Here is a 12,587-nt window from a genome sequence, read left to right as displayed (position 1 = left end):
GTTGCAAGATTGGGGTTCAATTCCCAATTCTTTTTCTAAGTCCATACGTTCTCCCTGTGACCACGTGCGTTTGCTCTGGTGCTCCATTTTCGCCTGCATTAAGCAAGTTGTGGGCATGCTGTGGTGACACATTCAGGCTGCTTGGTACAACCCTCGCTGACTGATTTGATGCAAATAATAGATTTTCAAAGTTTATGGTGAATTTCTTATCAAACATATACATCACCATATACAACCTCGAGATTCATTTTCTTGTGAGCATACTCAGCAAATCTATAGAACAGTAACTATAACAGAATCAGTGAAAGATCAACCAGAGCGCAGAAGACAGCAAACCGTGTAAATGCAGATAGAAATAAATAGCAATAAATAACAAGAACTTGAGATAGAGTCCTTAAAGTGAGATAATTGGTTATGGGAACATTTTAATGATGGGGCAAGTGAGTCTAGTTATCCTTTTTGTTCAAGAGCCCAATGGTTGAGGGGTAGAAACTGTTATTGAACCTGGTGGCATGTATCCTGAGGCACTTGTATTTTCTACACGATGGCAGTAGCGAGAAAAGAGCATGGTCTGTGTGGTGGGTATCTTGGATGATGGGTGCTGTTTGCATACAACAGCGTTTCATGTAGGTGTGCTCAATGGGCTTTGCCTTTGATGTACTTGGCCAAATCCACTACCTTTTGTAGGATTTTTCATTCAAAGGTGTTGGTGTTTCCATACCAGGCAGTGATGCAACCAGTCTATATATTCTCCACCACACAACCATGGAAGTTTGTCAAAGTTTTAGATATTATGCCAAAACTCCACAGACTCCAAAGGAAGTAGAGACGCTGTTGTGCTTTCTTTACAATCAGAATTCTGTATTGGCCTTGGACAGGCTCTCTGAAATAGTAACACCAAAGACTGGCTCATAGACCTCTGGTTTCCCTCTTCTGAAGTCTATAACCAGTTCCTTGATCTTGCTGACATAGAGTGAGAGGTTGTTGTTACAACACCACTCAGCCAGATTTTCAATCTCCCTCCTGTATGATGATTCATCACAGTCTTTGACTTGTCCCACCATGGTGGTGTCATCAGCAATCTTGAGTATGACATTGGAGCTCTGCTTAGTTACACAGTCATAAATGTAAAGCCAATAGAGAGGGGGACGAGGCACACAGAGTTGTGCCGCAACTGTGCTGATAGGGATTGTGGAGGAGATGTTGTTGCCAATCTGAACTGACTGGGATCTGTACGAGGAAATCCAGGATCCAATTGCACAAGGAGATATTGAGGCCAAGGTCCTTGAGTGCATCGATTAGTTTTTAGGGATAAAGGTATTGAACGCTGAGCTGTAGTTGATCAAGAACATCCAGATGTTGGCAGCTTTGCTGTCCAGATGTTCCAGGATTGAGTGAAGAGCCAATGAGATAGCAGTGGACCTGTTGCTCCAGTTCTGTTGAATGTTTTGATGTGCGTGTGACAAAGCTATTTCTTCATATTTGGTCTAAAGCTGGAGTAATGCTTGCAGTTCTGGTTACCACATTGCAAGACCAATGAGATTAAGCTCAGGAAGGTACAAAAACCAAATCACAAGGATGTTGCCTGGATTGGAAGGGCTGAATGGCAACAAGAGATTAGAAAGACTTTGTTCTCTGCAGAGCAAAGGAAGCTGAGATACGATGTGTCAGATGTACTGTATACAAGATGATGGTAGAATGGGTTGCGAGCTCAAGTCTTTCCTGTGGAAGTAGTGTCAAAAACCAGGGGTTATAGCTTTAAGGTGGATGGGAGGAGCTTTAAGGGGATCTGAATGGTAAATTATTCACACAAAGAGTAGTTTGTATCTGGGAAGAGCTGCCAGAGGAGGTAGTGAGGCAGAATAACAACATTGAAGAGACATCAGGCTAGGTAGGTGAATGAGAAGCCATAGAGGGGGCTGTAACAAATGTAGTCAGAATCTGGTTGTTACTAACATTAGTGGTAAAATTTGTTGTTTTGTCACAGCAATAATTATAATACACATAAATTACAATAATAAAAAAAGTGCGGGCCCTTCATAATGGATACACCTTTTGAGGCATCGCCTTTTGAAGATGTCCTCATTGGCAGGAAGGTTAGTGCCCATGACGGAGCTGGTTGAGTCTACAACCCTCTGCAGCTTTTCTAATAATGTGCATTGATGCCACCGTACCAGATGGTGATGGTACTCAGTTAGAAAGCTCTCCACGGTACATCTGTACAAATTTGTTAGCGTCTTCGGTGACATACCAAATCTTCTCAAACACCTAATGAAATATAGCCATTGACATGCCATCAATAAAGCTTCTCTCAACTGGCAACTGACCTGGGGCAACCTGAGGCCACACAGTCCAGTTGCAGAGTGTGAGTTTGGTATGAATCTCTCCAGAGAATGCTTTCTCTGTGTCCTCACTGTACCACCCCTCGCACCTACCCAGGGCTGATTGATTTCACGTGGATCAGCATGTGAGCGCAGTCGCCAATGGCAGACCAGACAGCAAAAGCACAGATCAGGCTTTAACTTCTCTTCAAAAGAAATTAAATTAACAATTTCTTAAAATTATGTTCAACAGAAAAGACTTATGTCAAAGTGAAAACAAATTGGTCTAAATTTATTACAATTATTAAACACAAAATAATTGATTGCATAATTACTCACCCCTTTCAAGTCAGTATTTAGTAGATGCACCTTTGGCAGCAATTGCAGCCCTGAGTCTGTGTGGATAGGTCTCTCTATCAGCTTTGTATATCTGGACACTGCAATTTCTCCTCATTCTTTACAAAACCATTTCAGTCTCTGTCAGATTGCATAGGGATTGTGAGTCAAATCCAGCCACAAGTTCTCAATTGGATTAGGTCTGGACTCTGGCTTGGCCACTCCAGGACATTAACATTGTTGTTTTTAAGCCATTCTTGTGTCGCTGTGGCTTTATGCTTGAGGTCACTCTCTTGCTGGAAAAGAAATCTTTTCCCAAGTCACAGTTATCTTGCAGACTGCATCAGGTTTTCCTCCAGGATTTTCCTGTATTTTGCTGCACTCATTTTACTCTCTACCTTCACAAGCCTTCCAAGGGCCTGCTGCAGTGAAACATCCCTACAGTATGATGCAGCCACTACCATGCTTTACAGTAGGGATGGTGTGTTTTTGATGATGGGCAGTGTTTGGCTTACACCAAACATAGCCTTTAGTCTGATAGCTGAAAAGCTCAATTTTATTTTCATCAGATCATCATACCTTCTTCCAGCTGACTTCAGAGTCTCCCAATGCCATCTGGCAAACTAGAAGAGATTTCATGTGAGTTTTTTTCTCAACAGTGGCTTTCTCTTTGCCGCTCTGCCATAAAGCTGTGACTGGTGAAGCACCCGGACAACATTGTACGCACAGTCTCTCCCATCTCAGCCACTGAAGCTTGTAACTCCTCCAGAGTTGTCATAGGTCTCTTGGTGGCCTCCCTCACTAGTCCCCTTCTTGCACAATCACTCAGTTTTTAAGGATAGCCTGCTCTGGGCAGATTTACAGCTGTGCCATATTCTTTCTGTTTCTTGATAATTGACTTAACTATACTCCAAGGAATATTCAGTCACTTGAAAATGTTCTTGTATCTATCTCCTGACTTGTGCTTTTCAATAACCTTTTTACAGAGTGAGTTAGAGTGTTCTTTTGTCTTCATGGTGTAGTTTTTGCCAGGAAACTGACTCACCAGCAGTTGGGCCTTCCCAATACAAATGTACTTTTACTACAATCAATTGAAACATCTTGATTGCACACAGGTGATCTCCATTTAATTAATTATGTGACTTCTGAAACCAATCAGCTGCACAGTGATGATTTGGTGTGTCATATTAAAGGGGGTGAATACTTATGCAAACCATTATTTTGTGTTTTATATTTGTAATTAATTTAGATCACTTTGTAAAGATCTATTTTCACTTTGACACAAAAGAATCTTTATCTGTTGATCAAAAAAAACAAATTAAATCCATTGTGATTCAATATTGTAAAACATTAAAACATGAAAACTGCCAAGGGGGGAGCAGTGAATACTTTTATAGGCAGAGAGACTGCACATACTATGATAATAAATTTACTTTGAACTTTGAACTTCTTGTTTGTTTGAACTAAAAAGGATAGGTGACTGGATGAGGCACAGTACCTGACTGAAGGCTACTCCCATTTAAGAAATTGAAGATTAGAAAGAGCACATTTGAAGCATTTGGAATGGAATCACATTGTGTGAGACATGGTCATTCAGGCTCCTGATACATCGAAAGCCGTACAGTGGCAATCGCAGAAAAGTGGTTCAGGGAGGCAGTGTACTGGACACTTCATATTCCTGTCTAGGTACTTGGGAAAGACGGGGATAAGTACAGACTTAGAGTGGCATGTCAGTACAGAAGAAGAAAACTATTATACCACTAGAGATAAATAGGGTAGTTGTAAAGTGCAAATGGAATCAGTTCAGTTGGACTGAGGAGCAATCGAGTAGCTGTTACATTGCTATGTTGGTGCCATAGCCCACTAAATAATGGGAAGGAGTTGATGGAACAAATTTTCAGGCAAATTTCAAGCTAGAGAAAGGATAGAGGACTTCAAACATCATAGCAGATACTGAGTTAACAAGTGGCAGGTATTTTTGAAATATGCACATACATTTTTAGACCACAAATATAGGAGCAGGACTAGGCCACCTGGCCCATCGAGTCTGCACTGCCATTTTGTCATGGCTGATCCATTTCTCCTCTCAGCCAAAGTCTCCTGCCTTCTCCCTGTACCCCTTCATGAATCAAGAATCTATCAACCTCTGCCTTAAATATACCCAATGACTCGGTCTTCACAGCTGCCTGTGGCAATGAATTCCATAGAATCACCACTCTCTGGCTAAAGAAATTCCTCCTCATCTCTGTTCTAAGAGAATGTCCTGCTACTCTGAGGCTGTGCCCTCTGGTCTTAGACTCCCACCATATATAACATCATCTCCATATCCACTCTCTCGAGGCCTTTCAACATTCAATAGGTTTCAGTGAGACCCCCTTACCCCCTCATTCTTCTGAATTCCAGTGAGTAGAGGCCCGGAGCAATCAAATGCACTTCATATGACAAGCCTTTCGAATCACGAATCACGAATCGTTGTTGTGAACCTCATTTGAACCCTCTCAAATGTCATCACATTATTTCTTTGATAAGGGTCCCAAAACTGCTCACAATACAGCAAGTGAGGCCACTACCCCAGTGCTTTATAAAGCCTCAACATTATATCTTCGCTTTTATATTCTAGTCATCTTGAAATAAATGTTCACATTGAGGTTGACTCCCTCACCACCTACTCAACCTACAAATTAACCTTTAGGGAATCCTGCACAAGTATTCCCAAGTCCCTTTGCAAGTCAGATTTTTAATTTCCTCTCCATTTTGAAAATTGTCTACCCTTTTATTTCTTCTACCAAAGTGCATGACCATACACTTGCTGACAGTATCCTATCTGCCATTTATTTGGCCAGTCTCCTAATCTGTCTAATTCCTTCTATAACCTCTCTACTTCCTCAAAACAACCTGCCCCTCCACCTATCTTCGTATTATCCACAAACCTGGCCACAACCCATTAATTCTGTCAACCAAGTCATTGACTTATAACATAAGAAGGAGCGGTCCCAACACAGAACCCTGTGGAACACCACTAGTCATAGGTAGCCAACCAGAATAGGCTCCCTTTATTCCTACTCTTTGCCTTCTTCCAATCAGCCACTGCTTTGTCCATGCTAATATCTAACTTGTTAAGCAGCCTCATGTGTGGCACCTTGTCAAAGGCCTTCTGAAAACCCAAGTACACAACATCCATCAATTCTCCTTTGTCTATCCCATTGTACTTCTTCTAAGAATTTCAATACATTTGTTGTGTTATGAATGTACCACAGCTCTGAGGGGCCGAAGGGTGCGGGGTAGCCCCCTCCTTTGTGAGAATCGCAAGATCACTATTGAGTCCGTTCAGGAGACCCAGGAAATGAGAGAAAGACATGCAGAATTCACAAAGAGTGGAATGTGTCCCGGCCTCCGAGAGGCGGACCCGTTGATACTGGCTATTGTCTCTTGGAGATGGCCTTGTGTATTGCATCCTGTGCGATGCATCGAAGCCCCAGGCAATGAACCCAGGGGGAGGTTGGTGGAGAGATTGCATCATCTCAACCTGATTGACATCTGAGACCCTGTGAGTCAGGATAAAAGAGGGTCTGTGGAACAGCCCCTCTGACGCACCAGAAGAAACGTTAAGCGACCACGTAACAGCAGGAAGTCATCTGAAGGAAGCCACGTGCGTTCGATTCCATGGCTGGAATCAGTGGCTGGAACCACGGAAAACAGCTTTTAGCTAACAACGGGGAAGCCCGCTCCCCTGACCCCTGACTCAATGGATTGGCATCTTAAAAGACCTGGGCAAGTTTAAACCGCATCACTTTTAAACCCAACAACGCTGCAGCTTGGACGAACTGATAGTGACTTATCTTTCCATCGGACAATACAGTAACCCCTAGACAACGATAGAGTTATTTCTTATCGGTTATTATTATACCCGCGCTTAGATTTAGTATTGACGACATATATTATCTGTATGTTTGCATTAATCTTCTTTTTGTGCTCTTTATCAATAAATACTTTTAAAAATAGTACCATCAGACTTCAACAGACCTCTCTATCTTTGCTAGTAAGTGATCCAGTTATGGGAATTCGTAACAGTTGGGAAAGATTTTCCCTTAAGGAAACCATGCTGGCTATGGGCTATTTTATTGTGTGCCTCCAAGTACTCCGAAACTACATCCTAAACAATTGAACACAACATCTTCCCAATCACTGAGGTCAGACCTATAACTTTCTTTCTTCTGCCTCTGTCTCTTCTTAAAGAGTGGAGTGACATTTGCAATTTTCCAGTCTTCCAGAATCATGTCAGAATCAATTGATTCTTAAAAGATTAATTCTAATGCTTCTACAATCTCTTCAACCACGTCTTTCTGAACCCTCTGGTGTATACCATCTGGTCCAGGTGACTTATCCATCTTCAGGTGCTCCGGTTTCCTCCCACAGTCCTTAGACCTACAGGTTAGTAGGTTAATTGATCATTGTAAATTATCCTTTGATCAGGCTAGTATAAATAGGTGTGTTGCTGGCTGGTGTGGGCGTGTTGGTCCAGAAGCCCATTCTGCCCTGTATATCTAGACACATAAATTCACATATAATTCCTGGATCTAATCTGGGGGGTGATGGGTAGATATTAGATGACAAGAATGGTTTACTGGAAAAGCAATCAAGAAAAAACACCACCAGGTTTGGAACAGTAAAGTAAGAAACAAGATACAATCAAACGCAACAGTACTTCACCAGAAAAGAAGTAACTGATGAGCTGAAAGTTCAAGGCAAATGTATAGGAGGCTGGTAAGACCGCAGTGGAATATTGTATGCAGTTCTGGTCACCACACTATTGGAAAGGTGTGAGTGAGCTACAGAGGGTGCAGGAAAGATTTGTGTAGATTTTGCCAGGATTGGAGGGCTAGAGTTATCATGAGTAACTGGGCGGGCTGGAGTTGCTTTCCCTGGGGTGTAGGAGGCTGACAATTGATTTTACAGGTTTTTATAAAATCCTGATGGGAATATATAAGGTGGATGGCGAGTCGTTTTGCCAAAGTAAAGGAGCCTAAAATTAGGGCGTAAGTTTAAGATGAGAAAGGAAAGATTTAAAAAGGATCTAGGGATTAATTTTTCACTGAGAAGCTGATGGGTATATGGAATGAGCTGCCAGAGGAAGTGGTAGGTGCGGATACAATAATGACATTTAAAAGATATGTTGCCAAGTACATAAATAGGAAAGTTTTAGAAGGATACTGGCCAAATGTAGGCAAATGGGATGAACTCAGCAAAATAACTTGGTTACCATAGATTAAGTTGTGCTAAAGGGCTGGTTTCTGTACTGTATATAACTCCAGGACTCCCATGACAAAATGCTAATTGAACAATGCAAATTGGCAAAGAATAACAAATTTCCAAGTACAAAGTAGAAATCTGAAAGTGATTTTAAAGCCATTAAAGATGTATGAAGTGAAACAAGGTGGCTAAAGGGGCTTAGAACTGTTGTAACGTAAATGACAAAGTAAAGAACTTAACTGTATGTTTAAAGAACAAAGGAGATTGAAATAAACAAAATGTACAAAGAGAGATTCGGGTTAGCGGTTCTGAAAGAAAACAATTTTTACAATTTATTTTATTTTTATTTGGACATGAAACATGACAACAGGCCTTTAAGGCCCAATGAGCCCATGCCTTTCAATTACACCCTGTAATCAGCCCACTAACCTGTACATCTTTGGAATATGGCTGGAAACCAGAGCACCAGGAGGAAGCCCACACTTATGGAAAGAATGTACAAACTTCTTACATGTGGCACTAGAATTGAACTCTGAACTGTGGAATATTTCAGGCAGTAATAATTTTCTCCCTGAAGGCCTGTTGGTTTTTCCCTGCGGCCCTGGTTTCCCCTCACATTCCAATGACACATAATGTAAGTTACAAGCACAAGAGATTCTGCAGGTGCTGTAAATCCAGAGTAACACACACAAAATGCTAGAGGAACTCAGCAGGTCAGGCAACATCTATGGAGGAGATGGCCTGGGCCGAGACCCTTCATCAGGACTAGAAGGGAAGGGGAAGAAGCCAGAATAAGAAAGTGGGGAAGGAATACAAGCTGGCAAGCGATAGATGAGGCCAGGTGAAGGGGTAGGTGGATGCGTGGGGGAGAGGGATAAAATGAGAAGCTGGGAGGTGAGAGGTGGTAAAGGGAAAGGGTTGAAGAAGAAGGAATCTGATTGGAGAGGACAGGGAGAAAGAGAAGGAAGAAAGGTACCTGAGAGAGTTAACGGCAGATGAGGAGAAGAGAAGGGGTAAGAGCTGAGCCAGAAAGTGAAAGTATGGGAGAAATTACCAGAAGTTAGAAAAATTGATGTTCATCAGTTTGGAGGCTACGCAGATGAAATATGAGGTGTTTTTCCTTCAACTTGAGACTGGTCTCATCGCGGCAGTAGAGAAGGCAATAACCAACATATCGAAATGAGAATGGGAAGTGGAATTAAAATGGTTTGTTACTGGGACTATTGGAGCAAAGACACTCAGTGAAACAGTCCCCTAATCTACATTAGCTCTCATCAACGTAGAGGAGGCTGCACTGGGAGCATTGGATACAATAAATGACCCCAAAGCATAGTAGTGTGAATTACGCCCAGTTTAAGTGAGTGATGGGATAATCGGAGGGGAATTGTTGAGCACATGAGCAAGAATAGTTACAGGGAAATACATGGGAGAATGTGATTGCTCAGAGCTTGTATCAACTCAATGGGCTGAACAGCCTCTTCCTATGTAGTTAGAAATTATTAAGAAAACTAAATGCAAGTCTGGCATTTTATCAAGTTCTAGGAATATTGACTTCCACCAGAGTCCAAGAGTGAGTGGGAACATCCCGAGTAGTCAAGGGAGAGAGTGGAAGATAGTAAAACATTCTTTCAGAACCAGGCTGAACACTCAATCCAAGAATGTAGCAGGGATGAAGTGGAGGTACATGGATTTTCCTAAGTCTTTTATTTTCGTCCCATATCCTACAGACGTGCTTTTTGGTAGGTTAACTGATGGCTGTAGTTTATCCCTGGTGTAGATGTCCTGTGCAAGAGAATCAGGAAGGCTGATAGGAATGCGGGAGAAAGTGGACTTACAGGAAATAAGTGAATTATTACAAAGAAAAATAATTTCAGGATGTATATGATATGCATCTCTCTGACATTAAATGTACCTATTGAAACCTATTGAAATAAGTGTGGGAATGGGACTGATGAGATCGCTGTGATAGCTGGCATTGATCTGAAGTCAATTCTCCTGTGAATAATATCATTTACTCAGTTTAGATAAATGGCATTTCACAAAGGAGGCTTCAGGGTCTGTCAAACATTTTCTCAGCTGTGTCAGTAGTGAGGTTTGCTCTTGCACCCAATTTCTAATCATCTCTTTTGTCATTATAGAATCACCATTCATAGTGCACAGAAACAGGCCCTTCAGCCCATCATATCCCTGCGCCCATTATACTCAACCACACTAATCTCTCTGGCCCATATTTGGTTCAAATCACAATGTTTTGCCATCTGTAATAATCCAAGCAGGCTCTCTCTAATACTGTCATCTTCAAGGTCATTGTTCAGATTAACAGACTCTTGTAGTTTCTTGACTAGACAGCAGATATTGACATCACTTGTTGAGAATGTCGTGGTTCTCCTCTCCCAACATTCCCACAGTGCAGAAACATATAATTCTCCCATTTAAGGGGATAGTTCCTGTCAACTCCAGGATGGAAAACAACCATTCCTGGCCTTCCTTCTACTCTAATGCCAATACTAACAAAAAATAATTATGCAACATGCCATTTTATTTACGGTTACCATATCAACATCTATTTTCAAGTGTCCCAAATTTCTCCTGCCAACTGTCTTGTTAGTAATTTTAAAAGGATGCATTGATTGACAAACACATCAATATGAAGCAAAACTAGACCGCAACCTCTCAATCACTTCATTAGCTCAGTCACTTCATTAGGTCATTGCAACTGGAATGTGTTTCTTTTTCTTTTCATACTTGGCATCTCTCTTTACTGAGTTTCTTTCGTGCACTTTATAACTCTCTAGTCACCAGTTCCTGGCTTTCTGTAGCTGACATTTTGCCTTTTTCAAGCTTTCTCTACTGGGTCTATGTTCTCTGTAAATGCTTCAGTCACCCGTGGTTGCTTTCATTGGCAAGTTGAGCTATTGCTCTTCCCCATAAAATGCTTATGTATCACATTCATTTTGTGTGACCACCTCCCAGTGACCTTCTGTTGTTTTGCTAGCAACAGATTTTTGCAGAGGACAGTATTTATTGCATCAGCTTTAATCACGTCAAAAAGTTGGGATTAGTTTTACAGTTTTCTTTGTCATGCACTTAAGATTTGGATTTTCATGTATTGTTTTCATGTTCATTCTATTTGGTGCAGCCAGACCAAATCTTCTGGGACATTTTGTGCGGAGCTTTCTACAAAATGCCAGTATCTTGATGCTAAACAGTGGGACATTCCCCCTGTGTACATTAGGGACAGTAGGATTCCAGGTTGAAGCAGTACTCCGGAACTTGCTGACTGTTTGACCATCTGTGTGCTGATCAATGGACAGTAGTAGAGTACAAATTGACTAAAATGGAGAGACTTGGCTGAAAGGGAAAAGGGTAAGAATTAGAACTTTGCATTATTTCAAAGAGGAATATTTTAATTATTTATAAGCTTTTAAATATTATTTATGTTTTTAAATTGCTTCATTGATTTTTGTAATTTTTGAATGATTTTTAATGCGTTTGAACTTCAGGGTGATAATGATTTAGTCGGGGATGTGGAAAAACGGGACAGTAGTTTTCACGTTTTATGGGAAGGGCTTGCTTGTCCCATGCTTTTCATCATACAGAGTCTCATATGATTCAGTATGATGCAAAGTGCAGGACAAGCAAATGTTTTCCTTTGTCCATGGGCAGCAAGTCAACACTAGTAAATGCTGACAAGCAGGCAGCAAAAGTCTGGTCTATAACCTGTCCTCTCACTCGTGGAAATAAGGAAAATAATTAGTCCTAAGTGGTTTAGACCATATGACATAGGAGCAGAATTAGGCCATTTACTCCATTGAGTCTGTTCCACCATTCAATCATGGTTAATTTATTATATCATTAAACACCACTCTTATGCCTTCTCCCTGTAACCTTTGATGCCCAGTCTAATCAAGAACTTATCAAGCTCCACTTTAAATATACTCAGTGACTTGACCTCCACAGCCACCTGTCTGGCCATTTTGGGGAGAACTTGACCACAATGGCCATCTTAGGATTCTGATTGAATGTCATTTTAATTCTCTTTCCCAGTTCCACACTGGGCTGTCTATCCACATCCTTCTTTTCTACAGAGAAAGCAAATACAGATTGGAAAAAGAACATCCCCATTCTGCCTGGTTGGGTTTAAACTCAATGGTCTGGTTCCATTTGCCTGTCATTCCCTCCTCACATGGTTCCAGCTTTCACCTTCCCAGTCCACATATAGCTAAACACTGGCAATCTTTCCTCTTCCTTTTCATGTAGCAGTTAGCATGACATTATTACTGCTCATGGGAATCAGAGTTCAGAGTTCAATTCCAGCACCATACGTAAAGAGTTTCTACATTCTCCCCATATAAGCATGGGATTCCTTCGGGTGCTCCAGTGTCCTCCCACAGTCCAAAGATGTACCAGTTAGTAGGTTTAAGTTCATTGGTCATTGTGAATTGTCTTGTGATGAAGCTTGAGTTAAATAAATGGATTGTTAGATGGCGAAGCTTGGTGGATCAGAAGGGCTTGTTCTATGTTGTGTCTTTAAATAAATAAATAAATAAATAAATAAGTCAGTCCGTCCCAATGCAGGGTCTCGACCCAAAGTGTCGATTTACACCTTTTACCTCCATAGATGCTCAGTGGACAGTGACTTTGCTGTGTCCAGATTCAGTGCCTAGAGTGAATCTCTTC

The 12,587-nt window shown here is 41.3% G+C and overlaps 1 protein-coding gene across 13 annotated transcripts in view; it reads left to right on the top strand.

Moving 5' to 3' along the window:
• Window positions 1–12,587, top strand: part of cacna2d2a (calcium channel, voltage-dependent, alpha 2/delta subunit 2a) — a 909,486-nt gene that overhangs the window by 509,209 nt on the left and 387,690 nt on the right. The window contains exon 1 of one of the 13 annotated variants that reach the window (XM_059944504.1): window positions 10,941–11,273. The exons of the other annotated variants lie outside the window; for them this stretch is intronic. The gene's annotated coding sequence lies outside the window, so the exon portion shown is untranslated. Of the gene's footprint in view, window positions 1–10,940; window positions 11,274–12,587 lie in introns of those variants that run through there. 13 annotated transcript variants of the gene reach the window in all.

Source organism: Hypanus sabinus, chromosome 19 (genome assembly GCF_030144855.1).
Source record: "Hypanus sabinus isolate sHypSab1 chromosome 19, sHypSab1.hap1, whole genome shotgun sequence".
In the NCBI taxonomy this organism is placed as follows: Eukaryota; Metazoa; Chordata; class Chondrichthyes; order Myliobatiformes; family Dasyatidae; genus Hypanus; species Hypanus sabinus.
Note: the sequence above shows the minus strand (reverse complement) of the source record. Positions and strands in the feature narration are given on the sequence as shown.